Raw genomic sequence first — 22,982 nt, 5'->3', positions numbered from 1 at the left:
CCTCACTGGGCTGCCTCTGCGGTGCTCTGTCCCTAGCCTGGGGCACTCTGTCCTGCCTCAGCTCAGATGTCACCAATCTGAGAGGTCTTTTCCTTCCCATCCTATACAACAAAGCAACCCACGCCAGCACCACCAGGCTGCCTCTGCATCCCTCCCCTTCTTCATTGGATGTTATTTCCATTGCCCTGTTTCCACCAGACATATTATACACGGTTTGTTTGTTGTCTGTCTGTACCCCCTGTGGCTGTTGAATACCCCAAACCCACAACAGTTAACATTCCATTGTCTAGAAAGGAAATATTGCCCTCAAATAAGAGGACCTTGGAGAATTTAGAAATTTAGAATAGATTGCTTTTGAGCTTTGAGTTATTTTGGTCCATTCATGCTCAATTTGACCAGCGATTGAAGATAATAAAAGCTCCATCTTCCCCAAAACTTATGAGGACAGTCTATACTGAGTTGGTCCCCCTGCTCCCAGGTACTGGGTATTGAAGCCAGGGCCTGGGGATTGAAGCAGCTAGGCTTGGGCCTATACCCCCAGGTCCTCCCCCATGCCACTGGTTTTATTGAGTTCTCGGATTCCTGTGCCACTGTGGGAGACGTTTGGTCATGTGCTGTTGCCCCGCTCCCTGGACAGCCTCAGAAAGGGTGGTGTGTTTCTCGTGTCTCTTTCCTATAGCAGTGACTGTTGCTGGGGCTCAGGTTGAGCTTGCAATTCCAGAGCTAATGACTGACACCATGGAGAGGCTAGGATTTTGAAATAATTTAGGTGTCCTGGGAACTAGAACCTAAAAAAATTTTGGAGTAAGAAGAAGAAGATGAGATGTCCTAAATTTCATTCTGACCATCAAGGTTTCAGCTCTGAGAAGTAGATACTGATTTCTGGCTGCTCCCTACTGCTTTTACCTCCTGCCTTGTCTTTGTCTTTACAGCCCTGGCACCCTCAAGCTGGCCCACACATGCTCCAGAGCCTGGACCACAGTGCCCTTGTGGGACCTCCCTGTTCGAGGTCACCAGTCCACCTTGAATGGCCAGTGCGTGCTGATGTTGGATGTGTGGCTCTCTCCAGGCACGCACATTTATCAAAGGCCTCCCGCATGTGCCTCAACTCAAAGGAGTCAGCCAGTCAGGAGACTCTACAGGGGGGAAACGTGGGCATAGGAGAGGCTCCCAGCCCTGAATATCCTGTGAATTGGGATCATCAGTGTCTGCCTGTGCTGCTGTAGAGCAGCAGGGACTTCCCAGGTCTGGCGACTTGGCTGCCACTGGGCACTGCAGAGAAGCTTTACCCTCAAAACTTCTCTTTACACCCCCATCGCATTCCTTTCAGACCCCGAGCTTCCCAAAGCTGGGCTCTGATCAAGTTGCCAGCTTGAATTCCCTGCTGACTTCCATTTATCTGCTGCTGGGAGCCCTTGGCTTGGGTGGCCAACGGTGCCTCCTCCCTCGCCATCCCTCTCCTGCACTGCTCACCTCGCGCCGCGTCCATCACCCCCCGGTGCTCAGCATCCACTCCACCCTCGCTCAGCCCTTTCCTCCTCTGCTGTTCCCAGGTTCCCAGCCAAATTCTGCTCATCCTTCAGGGCCTGTGGCCAGCCAGTACTGCCTCCTCCTGGAAGCCGGTCTTCCTCGGACCCCTCAGATGGCAGCCATCTGTCCCGTCCCTTGGCAGTCCTGCCCTCCTCGGAAGGCCGCTCCTCCTTCATTAAGGTCAGGGAGGCTCAAAGCTCCCAGTCCTCCTGGCCGCCTCCTCTCCCTTTCCTGCCTGCACTCCATCTGCTGCCAGCTCTGTTGATCCCCCGTCAGGTGCCAACCTTCCACTGTCCTGGTTTCTCTTCCGAAAACAGATTACCACAAACTGTGGCTTCAAACACAAAAGTTACACTTCTGGAAGCGAGGATTCCGGCCGGGGTCTCGGTGGGCTGAAACCCAGGGCCCGCGGGGCTGCGCCCCCTTCTGGAGGCCAGGGCCCCTTCCTTGCCTCGCAGAGGTGCCGACTTCTTTCACCGTGGTGCTTGGCTCCCCGGTGGAGGCCTGCTCTTACCACGTCGCAGTCTCTCTCTGCTTCCCTCTCCCCTCGTGGGAACTTTGTGATCGTATTGCGCCCACAGGGATGATCCAGGCCAGTGGCCCCAACTCGAGGCTCTGATGTCCCATGTCCTCCCTTCCCTTGCTAGTTTCTGCTGTCTTTATTGCAACCATTCCAGCAGGTGCAAGTGGAGCCTCTCACTCTGGTTTCCTCCAAATCATTTTTAAGGGCACAAATTGGTTCATTTCATGGCTGTTTAACATCCTCCCATTGCAAAACAGCCCTTCCCTTGACCTTGGAGCACAGGTGACCTTGCCTCTCCACCTCTTGTGTCACACCCGCACTCCACTCACCAAGCACATGGGCCTCCTGTCTCCTCAAGCAAGACCATGGCCTTGGAGGCTCGGTTCCAGACCCCAGGTCTGTGTAGAATTAAAGGATGAGGCACTGACTGCTGGGTGTGGTGCCTGCCTCGTTAGAACACCAATGAGTGGTAGACGGAAAAAGGTCAGATATACACAAATGGCTTCTTAGAGGGGGTCTGCCGCCTAAGGCATGTCCTCCCTCCCACCCCATTTCCCTCCCTCTGAGCGTCCCGCTCTTGGCATTTACCTGGTTAATCCCGGGGTGTGAATGTGTGCGTTTCCCTGTTGTATCGGATCTTCTCTGCTAGACTGGAAACTCCACATCTACCCTTCAACCAGTGCCCAGCGCAAGGCCTGTCACAGTGAACGCTGACTGAAGTCTTGAATGAACACATCATCATACGGCCACAGTATGCAGAATTCCTTACTCATTATCTGTTGGACATGAGAGTGTGGAAAGGCAGACTTTTATGTGTGGGTGTGGGTGTATGTATGTTTTCCTAGAGTATAGATTTGTCTAAACATTCCTACTAATTTAAGATGTCAAATCTGAAGGTTCTTTCTTGGCTTGAATTTTTGAACACAGGCCAGAGCTGTTTTCAGATTCCTTAATAGTCCCTCTTTTGTGAAAGTTTTCCAAAGTGTAAACAGGACATCTTTTGTACATAGCGGTCCACTTTGTTGGCTTATGCAATTGAGTGGTGGGTAGAAGGGAACCCTTAACGTCTGCATGTGGCATTGCCCCAGCCCTGGGTGTCTCCAGGGAGACCCTGGCCAGCCTCCCCAGCCACTCTGTTTGTTTCAGAATTTCTCACCCATGGAATATACTTATCTTCCTCAACTCAGGACCAACTTGGCATCCAGAACATGTATTTTTAAAAAGTCATGGCTGGGGAGCAGCTCAGCAGTAGAGGGCTTTCTTAGCAGGTGTGAGCTGTGGACTCCACCCCAGTACCAAGGAGGGCAAAAAAGGTCATGGTCTTTCAGGTGGGTGGAGGCATTTTAGATCCAAAGCAACCTTCACTTCCATCCTGAAAGTTTCTTCTCTGTCTTTGGCCCCAACCCTGACCATTCCCCAGTCCTTCCCCAAACACCCCTGGTGACTACTGGGATGGGGTGGGAAGTGCACTGGGCTGCTGGAACTCCTCTGGTCAGCATGGTCCATCACCAGGCTGCTTTGGGAACTGGAGGTGAGGATCTGCAGCTCGCTGCTAAGCTGGTGGCCAGTGGGCAGCCCTGTTGTTTGCTGAATGCCTGTTGGGCTGGAAGCTCCTTGAGGACAAGGGCCTGGGGGAGCTGCTAGCTAGTGGGCTCTGAAGCCAGTTGGATGTCTGGCTGTTTGTGTGGGAGCCACTGAGCAACTAGCCAGTGACCAGCAGGGATTAGCAGTTTTTAGACTTCCCAAACATTTAATGTGTTAAATGAGGATCCCAGGCATCAGCCAAAGAAAGGATTTATGAAGCTGGAAACATGGCTGTTGACACAGGTGCATTTTATTAATTAGTCTACTGTTTGGGGAATTAGTTAAAATGTTAAAATCACCAGGATTATTGTTAATGAGGGATAAGAAACTTATCTTTTAATTTTATAACCATATGGTTTACTACTTGATAAGAGTGTGTGTGTGTGTGTGTGTGTGTGTGTGTGTGTGTTATTGTACCAGAGTTTGAACCCAGTGGCACTCTACTATTGAGCCACATCCCCAGCCCTTTTTCTTTTTTATTTTGAGACAGGATCTCTCTAAATTGCTGAGGGCCTCAACAATAAGTTGTTGAGACTGACCTTGAACTTTTGCAATCCTCCTGCCCCAGCCTTCTGAGTAGATGGGACTACAAGTTTGGGCCATTATACTTGACCCCAGCTCTTTTATAATGTTTTGTTTTGAGACAGGGTCTTGCTAAGTTGTCCAGGCTGGCTTCAAACTTGCAATCCTCCTGCCTCAGCCACCTGAGTAGCAAAGATTACAGGTGTAATCATCAAGCATGCTTGACTTAATGTGGATTTTTTTTTTTTCTTTTTTCTTTTGGCAGTACTGGGAATTGACCTTGGGGCCTCGTGCATGCTAGGCAAGTGCTCTACCACTGAGATATATCCCCAACCCCAGTGATATTATTTTTGAGTAAGAGGTATTTATGATACATTTTTTATTATTATTTAGACACTCATTTATACATTCTTCTGAAAGAATGAGGACTATATCCCAGGTTCTGATCATTATTACTGAGGCAGTTCCTTAGAGGGAAGAAAGGAAGAAAATTTCCCAGGATCTTTTCTACGCCAGGTACCAGAAGCTTCTTTATTTGGTGCATCTCTTGTAAGATGTGGCCTCTGTGCTAAGAAATGTGGCCTCAGTCTAAGGTGACTGGCTGGGTGGAAGAGCCCCTCAAAGGAGTAATTCTCCCATGGTTGTATTAGTCTTCAAGCAGTCAGTATAGTATCTTGGCCCGTGGCAGGTCCTTCGTGGTGTTGATTAGACTGAGTATGAATGTCAAGGTAGGTGGTGAATCAGGGACAAGCACAAAATGCTGGGGGAATACAGAGGCAGGGTGACCTTCAGAGGGCATCTGGACTATTCCCAGAGAAGCTGGCCTCTGAGCACACTTTTAAGGACAGGAGAGGGAAGGGTGTTCCTGGCAGAGGGAACTGCATGTGCAGAGCTCTGACAGGAGTTAGGAGCAGGGCACCGTGGAGTATGGGGTGTCCAGTGGCACAGGGACTGGGCATGAAGCTGAGCGGGTAAGTTGGGGCCAGACGAAGGCTTCACCGGCCAGGACTTCAGCTTACATCCTGTTGGTAGTGTGGGCGCCGTAGAGACGTTTTATTTTTCTCGACTTCCTTCAGGTCAGCTCTTCGCTCTGTAACCTGGTCCAAGTGGTAGTCCCAAGCCATTTCAACCTCTTGCCTCTTTAATTACATTCGAAACACACTGGAGGTCTGGGGGTTCTAGTTTAGTGGTAGAGCGCTTGCCCAGCATGTGTGCGGCCCTGGGTTCAGTCTCCACACTGCAAAACACAGCGTGCTGAGAATGCTAATTGGAACAGAAAAGGTGCTGGAACTCTGCAGCCTAAGGGTGCGGTTCCTCCTCACCTGTAATGTACTTGCTGCCCTTAAATAGTTCTAGTTGTTTGCAGCTTTCAGGTGACTTCATTGCTCTGAGCACTACACACTTAGCTTCCTACATCTGCAGTTAATTTGTTAAGAGCCCTTAATGAGAAACTTCAAACACTTTAAATGTCAATTACCAAAAAGTGAGGTTTTCAAGTTCCAGTGTTCTGGCCATATTGGCCATCAGAACGTAATCCCAGGTGGATGTAATTTAAGACAGATGCCATTCCAGAGCTTCCGTTAAAAGACTTCTGTATTTGGAGACTAATAAGTGGCTCCCGTTGCTGCTCCCTGGCAGGAGTGCCCAGTTGTGACGTCTCGTACAGGCTTGCGTGCAGAGGCTTCTCTTCACTGTGCTCACCTTGATGCTGTGTCCTCACCGGTGCTTTGAATTGGAAAAGACCCCAAAGCTGCTCTGTGCACAGAAACCTACCCAGTACATGGTAAAGGTGATAATTCCAGCTTCAATCCTACACTTCAGAGAAGGAAAAAGTGTTCGTGATGTTATTATAGATTTAGCCAATGGGATAATCTTGAATTTCTGACTCACAAGTCCCAGTTTGTTTCTTGCCACTTCTTCGTCCTGCTTCTCTAAGATAAGATGCATGAAGAAAGCGTTGAATATGGTGATGAGGCTATATTTTAACGGAAAGTAAAACCAAAACAGGTAGAATAAATTAGCGGGACATTTTCTCTGCAGGTCAGTTAGTGGGTGTTACATCCTTAGTCACTTGTGCTACAAAGTAAATATGTTTTGGCAGCTGGTTTGGTTTTCACCACTTCTGAGCCTATGACGAATGATCCTGGAAAATCTTTGGCCTCTAAAAGGAAAACTTACATGTGCAAGTTTTAAGATGGGTTTTGTTGTGTTTTGGAAGACTTTTTTTTTTAATGTAAGTCATTTATGTGGATTTTGTTTTATTTGAATTTGAAATTTTTAAAAAGTTCTAAAACAAGAGTCTGTCATATTGAACTGTTTTTTCATATTTGGCATTTAAAAGTTAATTTACTGTTTTATTAATAGTAAAAAATAAATAATATTTATTAGCTCCTTTTGAAAATTGAAAAATTATTTTTAGTTTGTGTGGTTTTAGGGCGTTTAGTTTTTTCCAGATGAAATAATGTTGCTAATAGCCTTAGATTGTTTAGCCTACTATACTATACCTATTTAGCCTACTATAAAGTCACTTTCAAAGTGAAGGAAATAGTCATACAGAGTTAGATATACCTGAACATGTGATTTCATGTAATTTTGGGTAATCGGCCCTGTTTTAAAGGCTTTTAGGAGTTGTTTTCTTTCAAAAGCAGCCCATCAGTTCTCCGTTTGACATGTTGCGTGTTGTTAAGACTTCATATAAATGCTGAAGTACTAAGCCATGAAGTTTAAAGAACCATTGGGACCTTTTTCTTGTGTGGCTAACATGATCACTTCTCCAAGTTACAATAATCTTTGTGTTGTGGGCATGTTTATGAAACCCATGTCTGGTTTATCTGATTAGGAGGTGAAATTTAATTTTTTCCAGGAGTTATTTCTCGGTGTGCACCATCAGCTGATAGGCATCAAATATAATATACTTAAGTAAACATATGAGGGATCAGTTACTTAATCAGCTTCACAGCTGTGAGTTTAGGAAGTGAATTCACATCACCCTCTCTCCAGAGGGATGACTTGGTGACTTATTCCTGCTTTCCCTAAGTAACAGAGTAGAGCCTATTTGGATTAATCAGCAGCCTGGAGAGTTGGAGCAATCATTTGAAATATCGGGTGGAAAACTTCCTTGCTCTTAGAGCAGTCAGAGGCCAGAAGTGAGAGACATGTCCTCCTCCTTTCGCCGGTGGCTCCTCACCTGTGAAGTTCACCAGGGTGCTAATAAAATTGTAGGAGCTCATTTTATGTGAAACCATTAGCAGCCTGAGAATTCAGGACTAGCTGCCTCTCATACTTTAAGACACTAGAAGGTGTCATTTATAAGCACAGAGGGCCGGCAGGAAGGCAGAACAGGCTTGTAAACCTCAGCTTTAGTCTCTGGACAGCAATAATTTTGTAATACAGTTTAAAGTCTTAGGTTATCAGAATCACAAATGTGCCTTTAAGTTTGGTGGGCAAATCCATGAAATACCTGTCTATAAAAGGCAGATATACAATGGCCAGTTATTTACTTCTTGTTGTGATTGTGTTATTTTTGCTTCTTTGTGGATGGGTGCGGGGCAGGTAATGCTGTAAGTGTAACAAGTAAAAGTATGAATATTTTTGTTTGAAAAAAGTTTACCGTAAGGGCAGTTCTATGTAATTAATTGAGTTTTTACTTGGAAGTAGCTGCTTTTGCCTAGTTCCTCCCGAGTTGTGCCACTGACACAGGATTCCAAGGTTGGGGCGGGGTGTGGCAGGCAGAGCCTGGGAGCGTCATTGGCTGATTCGGCGGAGGCCTCCCAGGACACAGGTTCTCGGCCACCCGTGGGAATGATGAATATCCTCCTCACTAGGCCAACCCAGTTTCAGTACTTCGGTTGAAAACCCCCAAAATGTTTCCTTAACGGAAACCATGAAAAAAACAGGTTGGGCGAGAACTCGGGCACCCATTGCGCAGCTCGGAGAGCCTGCAGGCTGCAGGGCGATGGCGCGTGTATCCAGGGGGCCCCCACAGGTGCGCGTGGTGAGACCTCCCTTCAGGCCCTCACTGCTCGCCCTTTCTGCCTCCCGGGTGGCAGGTGTGTAGCTGGGTCACCCTGTCAGCCTCGCCCCTTCCCCATCAGGTCACAGCCATTCCTGCTGCCTGCTCGGGGCCCAGCCAGAGACACGTTCCTCTGCGGCTCTTCTCCGGGTCTTCCCGGCTTTCTCTTTCTCTGGCAGTGTTTTCTGTTTCTCCTGGGTGGCTCTGAAGGGCTCCCCAGAGGAATGTGTGGGCCCGCACTAATGTTTCTGTCCTTTTCTCAAGTCCGTTCCTTTCAGGGCCCCAGGTGGGATGGGACTCGGGGAGGTGGTTCCACACCAAGAGGTCATATTATCAGGGAGAAGCCACTGCAGCCCCGCGTCCTGGACTCCTGTTGCTCAGTTCCTGGTTTAAGTCTTGCTCCTTCTCAGGATTTCTCCCCTGACCAAGGAGATTTCATCCTCTCTTGAGGGTCTCAAGCTGTCCCAGCACCTACCTACCTTCCTTCCTTCCTTCCTTCCTTCCTTCCTTCCTTCCTTCCTTCCTTCCTTCCAGGGATTGAGTCCAGGAGTGCTTAACTGCTAAGCCACATCCCCAGCCCATTTTTTATGTTTTATTTTCAGACAGGGCCTCACTAAGTTGCTGAGGCTGGCTTTGAACTTGCTGTCCTCCTGCCTCAGCCTCCTGAGCCGCTGGGACCACAAGTATATGCCGCTGCACCCGGTTCCCAGCACCTTTCTGCTTGGAGATGGTGTTTATTGGTTTGCAGGTGGTGTCTGCCGACACATTTGTTGAGTCCCAGATGTAGCGTCTTCTCCAGTTGTATTGTCAGAAAGGTCGTGTGTACTTCACCCCACAAGTCCCCCAACTCAAGAGATGTGCCCAGAAGTGGTTGGAGTGGCTTCTCCACTTAGGTAGCCCTATACCCCTGTGAGGTTGTTCCTTCAAACAGAGGCGCATTTGGATGCTGGGGAGTAAATCCTAGTCTCCTGCTTCCGAGGCAGCTTGGGATGTTACTTGTTTAACCTTCATGTGAGCCACTTAAGCAGTGCCTCTTTTCCCAGTTGTAGATGGACACAATACCTTTACTTATTTATTTATTTTTATGTAGTACTGAGGATCGAACCCTGGTCACCTGTGCGAGGCAGGAGCTTACCACTGAGCCGCAGCCGCAGCCTGAGTCCTGCCTTTTTGAGAGATATATTGCCCTGATAAACTACAATGCCTCTTTCAAATCTATCCTATTTAAAAACACTCCCCTTTCTTTATTCTGAGTCACTCATAGTGTGGACATGAGTGCATTTCTGAGAAGTGGTCTTCCTGGCATTGAGGGGGCTTTGGTAGGGCTGCTGGTGAGCACACTTTCTGAAAAAAGGACAGATCCCGGGCTGGCAGGAGCCCTGAGGGCTGAGAGAAGTGCCGAAAGCGGAAGAGCTGGGGCAGGGAGCCACCAAGGGTGAACTCGGCCTGCTTCACAGGTTTCCTGCAAGTGGTTCTGAGCCAGAAAAGCGTTTGATGGAATCTTACCAAGTTCAAAGACATTATTTTTGGCCTCTCTTTTTTCTTCTCTCCTTTTTTTTCACCTTTCCCCTGTGACCTCCCCTTCCAGCTGTGCCCCCTTGTCCCCAGTTGCCCTGTACTGTTGATCTTGTCCCCCTCGCTGCCCTCTCCTAAGTCCCCTTCTTACTCTTGGGAAGACTATACTCTCTGGAGCTCATTATCCATGCCCAGCACTGACTTTATATACCTGAACATCATCATGAGAAAAGTGTCCTTTGCCAGTTTTACAGATGAGGAAAGTGAGATTCAGGGAACCCCACTTCTTCAAACTTACACACTAAAGAATGGAGATGGCCCCAGACCCCTGTCTCTGAAGCCTGTTCGCTAAACCACTACATTTCAGCCAGCTAGTTTAGACACCTTTGTTTAGTTTTGGTTTGGTTTTGGTAGTACTGGGGTTTGAACCCAGGACCCCATGCATGCAGGGCCAGTGCTCTACCATTAAGCTACATTTTCAAATTTTGAGACAAGTCTTAATGAGTTGCTTTTTCCATTGGACTCAGGTTCAAGGCTGTCTTTGAACTTGTAATTCTCCTGCCTCAGTCTCCTGGGTAGCTGGGATTACGGGATGCAGCACCACACCCCGCAAGATGGCATCTTTGGAAAGGAGTATTATTTTACTGTTACCAAAAAAAGATACTATTATAAAATGTCCATAAACTAAAATTCATAAATTATGGTATAGTCATACATAGTAATGATGTAGCTGTGAAGACAATGTAGTTTCCATGAATGCTGAGTAGCTTTGTTGTTCTAGAGTCATAGGAATCAGCACAAATCTACATTTATAAGATCTGCATAAAATATTTTTAAAACCAATTTTTTTGTAAGGTTCCAGAAAGCAAGCAAAATCAGACAGAAAGTGGGGATGGAGGTTCAAAGAAACTACAGTGGATAAAGGTTGCAAGTTTATGGCTTCTAACCAGAAGGCACTCCCAAATCTACCTAACTTAAATGGCAGAAAGCCACAGTATTCCTGTGTTGAGGTGTTGGAGGGCAGCAGTAGAGACTAGCAGAGGGGCCAGAAAATCGGGAGGGAGATTCCAGAGAGCAGGAGCTACAGAACAGGCAAGCTCCAAAGTCTTCACATAAAGTGGCACCATTCCTTGGCTCATCACTAAACTGTGTGTGCAGGGGAAATCCCCAGGGGCCTGATTTAAAAAAAAAAAAAAAAAAAAAAAAAGGTAGTAGCTGGAAGCGGAAAGAACAGAGTAAAGATCTGAGCTGCTGCTCACCACAAAGGAGGCAGAATTTGGTGTTTGTATTTGGCCATGTAAACCGTGCCAGAACTAAAAGCTCTCTTCAGAGGAATGTGCAGAATCCAGAATGTGGACACCATATCACTCCTAGTACCCAGTGTTCTATCAAAAATCACTAGAGCTGGGCACAGTGGCACACGCCTGGAATCCCAGTAGCTCGGGAGGCTGAGGCAGGAGGATGGCGAGTTCAAAGCCAGCCTCAGCAACTACATGGCACTAAGCAACTCAGTGAGACCGTGTCTCTAAATAAAATACAAAATAGGGCTGGGGATGAGGCTCAGTGGTTAAGTGAGTTCAATCCCTGGTATAAAGAGAAAAAGAAAATCACTAGATAGGTAAATAAGGGGGGAAAAGCAGTTAATAGAAGCCAAACTCAGAGCTGGGCATGGTGGCACATAACCTGTACTCCTAGAGACTTTGGAGGCTGAGGCAGGATGATTTTAAATTCAAGGCCAGTTGCAGCAATTTAGTGAGAACTTGTCTCAAAATAACATAAAATAAAAGGCTGGGTAGTGTCCCTGGGTTCAATCCCCAGTTCAGGGGGAAAAAAAGCCAAACTCAAGATGATTTGGGTGTTGTAACTAACAGACAAGGACTTAAAAATATCTATATCTAAATATGTTCAGTGAGTTAGTAGAATATATACTCACAATAACAATCAGGGAATATCAGCTTAGAAATAGAAACTATGAAAAAGAGCTGAGTGTTTAGTGATTGCCACGGCTCAGGGAGGCAGGAATGGGAGTGACTGCCTGATGAGTGTCAGGTCTCCTTTTGGAATGATAGGTGGCAAAGGTCCTTGCATAACCTTGTAAAGTGCCCTAATGTCACTGAATTGTATATCTTAAAATTGTGAAAATGGCCTGGTGTTGTGGTGCGTGCCTATAATCCCAGGGACTTGGGAGGCTGAGGCAGGAGGATCACAAGTTCAAGGTCAGCCTTAGCAATTTAGCGAGACCCTAAGCAACTCAGTGAGACCCTGTCTCAAAATAAAAAATGGGTTGGGGACGTGGCTCAGTGGTTTAATACCCCTTGGTTCAATTCCCAGTACAAAAAAAAAAAAAAAGTGAAAATTGTGAATTTTAGGAAAAGAGCTAAAAATAAAAAGTACATTACCTAAATTGAAATTTTTACTGGCCAAGCTCAGTACCAGGTATCAGAAGAGTTCTCAGACCGAAAAATTGTTTGAACTGAGGTGTAGCTCACTGGTAGAGTGCTTGCGTGGCATACTTAAGGCCCTGGGTTTGATCCCCAGCACGGCAAAAGAATAAAAATAAAAATCAGGTCAACAGTAATTACTCAGTTTGAGAAACAGAAAAAAGATTGAGGAAAAGGCCTCAGAGGCCTATGGGATATCAAGCCGTCTAACGTGTGCAGCCAGAGCTCCAGAGGAAAGCCCAGAAAGAATGGGCAGAAAAATACTTGAGAGAGTAATGGCCAGGAACTCTGCAAATTTAATGAAATATGTTAACTTACAGGTCAATCAACAAACCCCCAGCAAGATAAGTTTGTTTTTGTGGTACTAGGGATTGAACCCAGGGGCACTTTACCACTGAGCCATTTCCCCAACCCTTTTTATTTTTACTTATTTATTTATTTATTCTAATTAGTTGTATATGACAATAGAATACACTTATACATTTTGATAAATCATACATAAATGGAGTATAATTTCTCATTTTTCTGATTGAACATATTGTAGGAGCACATCAGTCATGCAATCATATATGTACATGAAGTAATAATGTCTGTCTCACTCTACTGTCCTTCCTACCCTCATACCCCTTCCCCTGTCTTCACTCCCCTCTATCTGATATAAAGTAACTCTATTCTTCCTTAGTGCCCCCCCCCCATTGTGAATTAGCATCCACATATCGGAGAAAACATTTGGCCTTTGGTTTTTTGGGTTTGGCTTATTTTGCTTAGCATATTCTCCAACTCCATCCATTTATTGGCAAATGCCATAATTTCATTCTTCTTTAAAGCTGAGTAATATTTCATCATGTATGTGTGTGTGTATATATATATATATATATTTTTTTTTTTTTTTTTTTTATCCATTTTTCTATTGAAGGGCACCTAGGTTGATTCCATGGTTTTGCTATTGTGAGTTGAGGTGCTATAAACATTGATGTGGCTGCGTCACTGTAGTATGCTGATTTTAAGTCCTTTGGGTATAAACTGAGGAGTGGGATAGCTGGGTCAAGTGGTGATTCCATTCCAAGTTTTCTGAGGAATCTCCATACTGCTTTCCAGAGTGGCTGCACCATTTAGCATTCCCACCAGCAATGTATGAGTGTGCCTTTTCCCCACGTCTCGCCAACATGTATTGTTGCTTGTGTTCTTGATAATTGCCATTCTGACTGGAGATGAAATCTTAGTTTTGATTTGCATTTCTCTAATTGCTAGAGATGTTGAACATTTTTTCATATGTTTGTTGATTGATTATATATCTTCTTCTGTAAAGTATTTCTTCATTTCCTTAGCTCATTTATTGACTGGCTTATTTGTTTCTTTGGTGTTAAGTTTTTGAGTTCTTTATACATCCTGGAGATGAATGCTTTATCTGAGGTGCATGTGGTAAAGATTTTCTCCCAATCTTTAGGCTCTCTTTTCACATTATTGATTGTTTCGTTTGCTGAGAAGAAGCTTTTCAGTTTGAATCCCTCCCATTTATTGATTCCTAATGTAACTTCTTGCACTTTAGTGGTCTTGTTAACCAAGTCAGATCCTAGGCCGACATGGTGAAGATTTGGGCCTACTTTTTCTTCTAGTAGGTGCATGGTCTGTGTTCTAATGCCCAAGTCTTTAATCCACTGTGAGTTGAGTTTGGTGCAGGGTGAGAGATAAAGATCTAATTTTATTTTGTTACATGTGGCTTTCCATTTTTCCCATTCAATACCATTTGTTGAATAGGCTATCTTTTCTCCAGTGAATGTTTTTGGTGCCTTTGTCTAGTGTGAGATAATTGTTATTTTTTAAATATATATATATATATATATATATATATATATATATATATATATATATATATTTAGTTGTTGATGTATCTTTTGTTTAGTTTTATTTATTTTTATGTGGTGCTGAGTATCAAACCCAGGGCTTCACACATGCCAGGCAAGGGCTCTACCACTGAACCAACCGAGATAGTGGTATTTATGGGAATTTGTCTTTGTGTGTTCTATTCTGTACCATTGGTCTCTGTGTCTGTTGGTGCCAGTGCCGTGCTGTTTTTATTACTCTAGCTCTGTAGTTTGAGGTCTGGTATTGTGATGCCTGCTTCACTCTTCTTGCTAAGAATTGCTTTGGCTATTCTGGGTCTCTTATTTTTCCAAATGCATTTCATGATTGCTTTTTCTAGTTCTATGAAGAATGTCATTGAAATTTTAATAGAGATTACGTTAAATTTGTATAACACTTTTGGTGGCCACTTTGACAACATTAATTCTGCCTATCCAGGTGTATGGGAGGTCTTTCCATCTTCTAAGGTCTTCTTCAATTTCTTTCTTTAGTGTTCTGTAGTTTTCATTGTAGAGGTCTTTCACCTCTTTTGTTAGATTGGTTCCCAGTATTTTATTTTATTTTTTTGAGGCTACCATGAATGGGGTAGTTTTCTTTATTTCTCTTTCAGTGGATTCATTATTGATGTAAAGGAATGTGTTTGATTTATGGGTATTGACTTTATATCCTGTTACTTTGCTGAATTAATTTATTAGTTCTAGAAAGTTTTTGGTGGAATTTTTAAAAATACTTTTTTAGTCGTTAATGGACCTTTATTTATTCATTTGTGGTGCTGAGAATCGAACCCAATGCCTCACACATGCAAGTGCTCTACCACTGAGCCACAGCCCCAACCCTGGTGGAATTTTTTGGAACTTCTAAATATAGAATCGTTCATCGGCAGATAGTGATAGTTTGAGTTCTTCTTTACCTATTTGTATGCCTTTAATTTCTTTCATTTGTATAATTGCTCTGGCTAGAGTTTCAAGGACAATGTTGAATTAAAAATGGTGAAAGAGGGCATCCTTATCCTGTTCCAGTTTTGAGAGGGAATGCTTTCAGTTTTTCTCCGTTTAGAATTGTGTAGGCCTTGGGTTTAGCATATATGGCTTTTACAATGTTGAGGTATGTTCCTACTGTCCCTAGTTTTTCTAGTGTTTTGAACATGAAGAGGTGCTGTATTTTGTCAAATGCTTTTTCTGCATCTATTGAGATGAACATATGATTCTTGTTTTTAAGTCTATTGATATGATGAATTATGTTTATTGATTTCCGGATGTTGAACTGATCCTGCATCCCTGGGATGAACCCCACTTGATTGTGGTACATTATCTTTTTAATATGTTTTTGTATGCAATTTGACAGAATTTTATTAAGAATTTTTACATCTAGGTTCATCAGGGATATTGATCTGAGATTTTCTTTCTTGATGTGTGTGTCTGGTTTTGGTATTAGGGTGATACTAGCCTCATAGAATGAGTTTGGAAGGGTTCCCTCCTTTTCTATTTCATGTAATACTTTGAGGAGTATTGGTGTTAGTTCTTCTTTGAAGGTTTTCTAGAACTCAGCTGAGAATCTGTCTAGTCTTGGTCTTTTCTTAATTGGTAGGCTTTTGATGGCATTTTCTATTTCATTATTTGAAATTGTTCTGTTTAAATCATGTATGACCTCCTGATTCGGTTTGGGTAGGTCATATATCTCTAGGCATTTGTCGATGTCTTTCTTGAATATTTTCTCTTTTATTGGAATATAATTTTTCAAAATAGTTCCTAATTATCTTCTGTATTTCAGTTGTGTCCATTGTGATATTTCCTTTTTCATCACATATTTTAATAATTTGGGTTTTCTCTTTTTCTCTTCGTTAGTATGGCTAGGGGTTTATCAATTTCATTGATTTTTTTTTTCCCCCCCCCCTCCCCCCAGAGAACCAACTTTTTGTTTTGGTGAGTCTTTTGTTTCATTTCAATTTCATTGAATTCAGCTCTGATTTTAATTATTTCCTGTCTTCTACTGTTTTGGTGTTGATTTGTTCTTCTTTTTCTAGGACTTTGAGATGTAATGTTAGGTCATTTATTTGTTGACTTTTTATTGTTTTAATAAATGAGCTCAAAGCAATAAACTTTCCTTTTTTTACTGCCTTCATAGTGTCCCAGAGATTTTGGTATGTTGTCTCAGTATTCTCATTTACCTCTAAGTATTTTTTTATTTCATCCTTGATTTCTTCACTATCCATTCATCATTCAATAGTGGATTAGTCTACATGTGTTAGAGTAGCTTCTATTTTTCATTTTATCATTGATTTTTAATTTCAGTTCATTATCTGATAGAATGCAGGGTATTATCTCCTTTTTTTTTTTTTTTTTTGTATTTACTAAGAGTTACTTTGTGGCATAAGATATGCTCTATTTTAGAGAAGAATCCACGTGCTGCTGAGAAAAAGTATATTTGCTTGTCAATGGATGAAATATTCTATATATCTGTTAAGTTTAAATTATTGATTGTATAGTTTCTTTGTTTAGTTTGTGTTTAGAAGATCTATTCAGTGGTGAGAGAGGTGTGTTGAAGTTCCCCAGTATTATTGTGTTGTGGTCTCTTTGGTTCTTGAAATTGAGAAGGGTTTGTTTGATGTACATTGATGCTCCATTGTTTGTGGCATAAATATTTATAATCATTATGTCTTGCTGATGTATAATTCCGTTGAGTAGAATGAAATGTCCTTCTTTGTTCCTTCTGATTGACTTTGGCTTGAAGTCCACTTTGTCTGATATGAGGATGGAAAACCTGCTTGTTTACGTAATCCATTCGGGTGATATGTTTTTTCCCATCCTTTCATCTTCAGTCTGTGGATGTCTTTGCCTGTGAGGTGAGTCTTTTCGAGATAGCATGTTGTTGCTTCTTATCTTTTAATCCAATCTACTGGTCTGTGTCTTTTGATTAATGAGTTTAGGCCATTAACTTTCAAGATTATTATTGAGATATGATTTGTATTTCTGGTCATTTTAGTTTATTTCTGGCTTTTAATTTGATTTAGTTTCTCCTTTGATTAGCTTTTCCTCTAGTGTAGTTCCTTCCTTTGCTGGTTTTCACTTTTTTTTTTTGGTTTTCACTTTTTTTTTTTTTTTTTCATTTCATCCTCATGGAATATTTTGTTAAGAATGTTCTGTAGTGTAGGCTTTCTAATTGTGAATTCTTTTAACTTTTGTTTATCATGGAAGGTTTTTATTTCATTTTCAAATCTGAAACTTAATTTTGCTGGATATAAAATTCTTGGTTGGCATCCATTTTCTTTCAGAGTTTGAAATATGTTGTTCCATGACCTCCTAGCTTTGAGGATCTGGGTTGAGAAATCAGTTCAGATCCAAATTGGTTTCCCCTGTACATAATTTGCTTTTTCTCCTCTCATGCCTTTAAGATTTTATTCTTATTCTCTGTTTTAGTCATTCTCATTAAAATGTCTTGGTTACACAAATGGTGTGACTCTACTTCATGTACAACCAGAGACAACAGTTGTACCTCATTTGTGTACAATGAATCAAAATAAATAAATTTTTTAAAAATGTGTCTTGGTGTGGGTCTGCTGTAATTTTATACATTTGGGGTCCTGTAAGCCTCCTGTATTTGATTTTCCATTTCATTCTTTAGGTTTGGGAAATTTTCTGATATTATGTCATTGAAAAAAAGATTGTATATTCCTTTGGTTTGTATCTCTGCTTCTTCATTTATTCTGATAATTCTTAAATTTGGTCTTGTTATCCCATAATTCTTGGAAGTTCTGATCATGAATTCTTACCATCTTTGCATGATCAACTTTATTTTCAATATTAAATATTTTGTCTTCATTGACAGAGGTTCTGGCTTCCAAATGGTCTAGTCTGTTGGTGATGCTTTTTATTGAATTTAAAATTTGATTTATTGATTCCTTCATTTTGAGGATTTCTGCTGTTTTGTTTTGTTTTTTTCAGAATCTCTAACTCTCTATTGAAGTGATCTTTCACTTCCTTTATTTTCTCTTTGATTTTACTCTTTATACCATCCTTTACTTCTCAGATCAGTTTAACTATGTACATTCTAAACTCATTCTCAGACAGTTTCGCTACTGTATTGTCAGTGAATTCTTTTATTGGGGCTTCTTGCTTTGTTTGGGGCACTTTATTCCCTTGTTTTTTCATGTTGCTTGTGTGTTTTCCCATCTAGTTGTATGGATCTGAGGCAGTACAGATTCTATCCTGTAGACCTATATTATCCCTGAAGATTTCCAGTAGCCCACCTTTAAATGGGAGACCAACATCAGCAGCACCCAATGTAAACAATATATAGCCTTAAATCTAATAATAACTCCCACTGAGGTGTCTGCTGCTTTCTTACTATAAATAGAAATGATGAGTTCAATCACTGTCTATAATATAAACAGAAAAGTTGCTTAAGTGTTTGAAATTTCAAATGATGGACAAAGAGAGAACAGAGATAGTATAGGATGTGATGTTCATGAGGGAGAAGGAGAGAAGCTAGAAGTAAAAATCTACAGGAAGAATGGAAGAGGAACCGACAGAGATTGGCTGTTAGGTGGAGAAAATAGGGAATCCAGGAAGACTGACAAGTGAGAGGAAGAATACATATAAAGAGGAAAAAACTTAAAATATGAGAATACAACAGAACTGCAAAACCCCATGCATATAGCACCATCCTCAACAAACTGATGCATGAAAAATACCTTGCTCCAAATATGCTGGAGAGAGCTGTTGGAGAAGAAAAAAATAAAATAAATCTTGATGGAAAATGGAACCCTGTCAGTGTTCAAAAAGTTTCTGTCTCATAAGACTGTCTGGCCCAGACTGACCCTGGAAGACTCAGTCACTGTCCCATCCATCTGGCCTTCATACATCCTGAGTTTGGCCACATTGCAGACCCAAGATCTCAATGCCACTGGAATTTGGAGAGAGTCCACCAGAGTGAGCAATCCTGAGAAAGGGCAACTAGATGGCGGCAACCAGTACTCCCCAGAGGAAGACCCTGGGTGCAGCCAGACCCGCAGGCACCCGGCCACTGAACCTCCAGGTCCTGGCATGTCCCCAGACAGGGGCAGCTGCATCCCAAGAGGTGGTGGCAGCAAACCCGCCGACACCCTGAACCTCCAGGCTCTGACCAGTGTCTCAAGATGGATACCACCACGTGCAACCAAACCCGGAGTCTCCCTGGCAGCAGACCTCCGGGCAGTGGTGGAAGCAGTAGAGGCAGGTGTCAGTGGCAGCTGCAGTAGGCAGTGACATTGGCAGCAGGTGGGGGAACGGCAGTAGCGACTGTGGCTGCAGCAGCACCCAGAGAGCAGACCTCCAGGTGACCTCTGCCGGGTGGCTGTGGTGCCTTCGCAGTAGTACCCAGAAAAAAAAACAAAAAAAAACCTTTTTATTTTTATTTTAAGACAGTCTTGCTAAATTGCTCAGGCTGACCTCGAACTTGTAATCCTCCTACCTCAGCCTCCCTAGTCCTTGTGATTACTGGCATGCACACCACACCAGTGACAACTATGAGAAACAATGGAGAGTGGAAGGTAAATGTACTGTGACTGGGGTCGTGGCTCAGTGGTAGAGCACTTGCCTAGTGTGTATGAGGCACTGGGTTTGATTCTCAGCACCTCATGTAAATAAATGGAAAAAAAATAAAGGTCCATCAACATCCAAAAAGTTTTTTTTAAAGAAGGAGGCAAATGTACTAAAAGATGACTGTCAGCCCCAGATTCTGGTGTCCAGCAAAACTCTCCTTTAAAATTTAACCCAAACTGTAACAACAAATCCTATCATTATGATAAACTACAGTGCACCAATAAAAAATGTGGAAAGAGCTGGGCATACATGTAATTCCAGTGGCTCAGGAAGCTGAGGCAGAAGGATCGTGAGTTCAAAGCCAGCCTCAGCAACTCAGCGGACCCTAAGCAACTTGGTGAGACCCCGTCTCTAAAATATAAAACGGCTGGGGAAGTGGCTGGGTTCAATCCCTGGTACCAAAAAAAGAAAGAAAAGCAAATAATGGGCATCATGTCAGGGGGAATTGAAAAAAAAAAAAAAGAAGCCAAACTGAGCTTGATGGCATACACCTATGATCCCAGTGACTCGGGAGGCTAAGGCAGGAGGGTTGCAAGTTCAAGGTCAGCTCAGCAACTTAGTGAGACCCTGTCTCAAACAAACAAACAACAACAACAAAAACCTGGGAATGTAGCTCATTGGTAGAGCACCCCTGGGTTCGATCCCTAGTACTACACACACACACACACACACACACACAGTCAGCATAAAGACTTGTCTTTAAAGAAAAACTAAGGGAAGGTATTACAAGGAATCTGCACTACAAGAAATGCTAAAGGAATTTCTTCAGCATGAAGGGAAAACACCCCAGATGATAATTTGATCTACAAGAAGGGTTGAAGAGCACCAAAATGATGAAGATAATCAAGCCCATGCGCAAGGCTAAGGTCTGTGGGGGCACTGCCTGCAGGAGGAAGAGGTGTGGCCTCCCAGTGTCTCAGTGGTCACAGAGGTTTACCAGGAAGGGGAATGACCAGGATGTCGCGTCCTCAGCCCCAGGAATACAGAGCAGACGACCTGGTCTTCACCAACACGAAGGCTCCCCACACTGGCCTCTCCTGGATTGACGACCTCCTAGAGGGCACTGGGAAGCAGCACACAAGTGTCCTATCTTATATTTTGGCACCCATGAAACTGTAATTCTAGGACCTAAAGACCTTTTTCCATATAAATAAGACAAAGACATGTTTGGAAAGTCAAACACATGGAAATAATTTAATGGACTGTGGGAAATAGACAATAACCCAGGAGTGAAATTTATTGGATTCCAAGCAACTCGGCAGTGAACTCTTAAGAAACTGAGGGAGAAGGTAGGCATGCCTCAGATGCAGGCAGTGAGGAGAGAAGCTGGAAAGGGCAACTCAAGAGTGGAGAAGTCACACACTTCAAGGAAATCCTCTAGGAGCCCTGGAAATCTCCAGGAGGCGAAGGCGGCAAAGACTGCAAATAGACATCAAAGCAGCCTCAGGGCGGAGAGGCCAACAGGGACACACAAGACACTTGAAAGTTGCAGGAAATCAGTGGAGGACTTGGCTGCCTAACATGCTGTGTGTCAGGGAGGCCTCAGGAAGCTTAGATGACTGGGCATCTTATGTTCTTGGATTTGATAGGAACTAAATGTATTCCTAGTTCTCGTGGACAGAACCCCAGTTTGTATGCACCCTACTCACATTGCTCTCTGGTGTTTGAGGGATGGTGGTGCATGCCTGTAATCCCAGGGGCTCAGGAGGCTGAGACAGGAGGATCTCGAGTTCAAAGCCAGCCTCAGCAACTTAGTGAGACCCTAAGTAACTCAGTGAGACCCTTTCTCTAAATAAAATACAAAAAGGGGCTGGGGATGTGGGGATGTGACTCAGTGGCAGAGTGCCCCTGAGTTCAATCCCCAGTACCAAAAAAAAAAAAAACCAAAAAAAAAAAATTTTTTTTTTTTTTTAGCCTTTTCTGAAGGTTATTGTTTTACTTTCATGTTATTTGGTTGCATGAAGTTGCACTTAACCACCAAGAATTACCAAGGTTTTAAAACTGACTTCTACATGTCTTATATGTCTAGGATCCTTTTTTTTTTTCATGAGTTCCACTCCTCTGTCACTCAAGGTGGAGACCTGACATTTAAAATATGAAATCAGCGGCCTATGGAAAGCAGACAAAGCATCGACTTTTAAATATAGCTTAAAATGAACTCTATTTTCTTTTGGAATTGGAATTAGAATGGTTAATATTTACCCATAAATCATTAGCATATGTACATTATTGTTGTTATGATATTTGATGATTTTTATTTATTCTTATGCCAGTATATATTGTAAGTATACATTTCATTAGTTTGGGTTTTATCGATCCTGTTACGCTTGTCCTTGGAATATCTTTTTTTTTTCCCCCCCTCATGCTGGGGATCAAACATAGGGCCTTCTGCTTACTAGGCAAGCACTGTACCACTGAGCTTCACCCCCAACCCTGGAAAATCATTCTTATATTCAGTATTTGTAGTTGAAAAGTTACTGAAAAGAAACATCAAAACCAAAAAAAAAAAAATGAGTGTGGTGGTGCATATCTGTAATCCCAGCTATCAGGAGGCCCGGGCGGGAAGAGTGAGACCCTGTCTCAACATTTAAAAGATGAAAAGGACTAGGGTTGTCACTCAGTGGTAAAGTACTGCTGGCTTCAGTCCCCAAACCAAAAACAACAACCAAAAATTACTTTTCTTTTTCAGAATTAATTTATTGGAATGTGTGAAAAAAGAAAATGATCAGATCTACATATGTGGATGTGAGCATGTAATAGTAATAATGAATATAGAGCAGTTAGTATTCTGAGTGCTTTAGATATATTAACTTGCTTAACCCTTAAAATAATCCTATGAAGTGGGTACCAATATTAACCTCATTTACAAAGGCAAAAACTGAAACACAGAATAACCTGTCTGTTGTCACACGATTGTTGGTATCAGAGGTTGCATGAAAACTTACTGACTCCCAAGGCCGTTCTCTCAACCCCCACACCAAACTGCCTCTGAAGATAGACTATTACATGGACAAGCAACATGACATGTTATATGAGCAAAACGTTGTGCTTGTAGCATGACCCCATCTGGGTAAACGAAAGTGTGTTCTGGGGTCTGGGGATGTAGCTCAGTGCTAAAGCATATGTGAGGCCCTAGGTTGGAGCCTCAAGTACAGATGAAGATATTCAGTTTTTTTTTAAGAGAATGCACAAGAACCCTTTGTAGTGGGGAAGAGATTGAGAGTTTGGAATGTGGAAGGGAGAACTAAATGTTTGTTTTGTTTGTTTCTGGATCATTTGAATATTTTAATGTGTATTTCTTACTTTCGCTTTTATTTTTTGGTTTTTGGTACTGGGGATTGAAGCCAGGGCCTCATGCATGCTAAGCATTAGCTCTACAATGGATCTACACCCTCAGATCCTTTCTTTTATTT

General features: G+C 42.8%; 1 protein-coding gene and 1 pseudogene across 1 annotated transcript in view; both read left to right on the top strand.

Moving 5' to 3' along the window:
- Positions 1–22,982, top strand: part of Clybl (citramalyl-CoA lyase) — a 231,589-nt gene that overhangs the window by 11,666 nt on the left and 196,941 nt on the right. The window lies entirely within an intron of this gene.
- Positions 20,527–21,103, top strand: LOC124985297 (hepatoma-derived growth factor-related protein 3-like; annotated as a pseudogene).

Source organism: Sciurus carolinensis, chromosome 5 (genome assembly GCF_902686445.1).
Source record: "Sciurus carolinensis chromosome 5, mSciCar1.2, whole genome shotgun sequence".
NCBI classification, from domain to species: Eukaryota; Metazoa; Chordata; class Mammalia; order Rodentia; family Sciuridae; genus Sciurus; species Sciurus carolinensis.
This window is presented reverse-complemented; position numbering and strand designations above follow the sequence as displayed.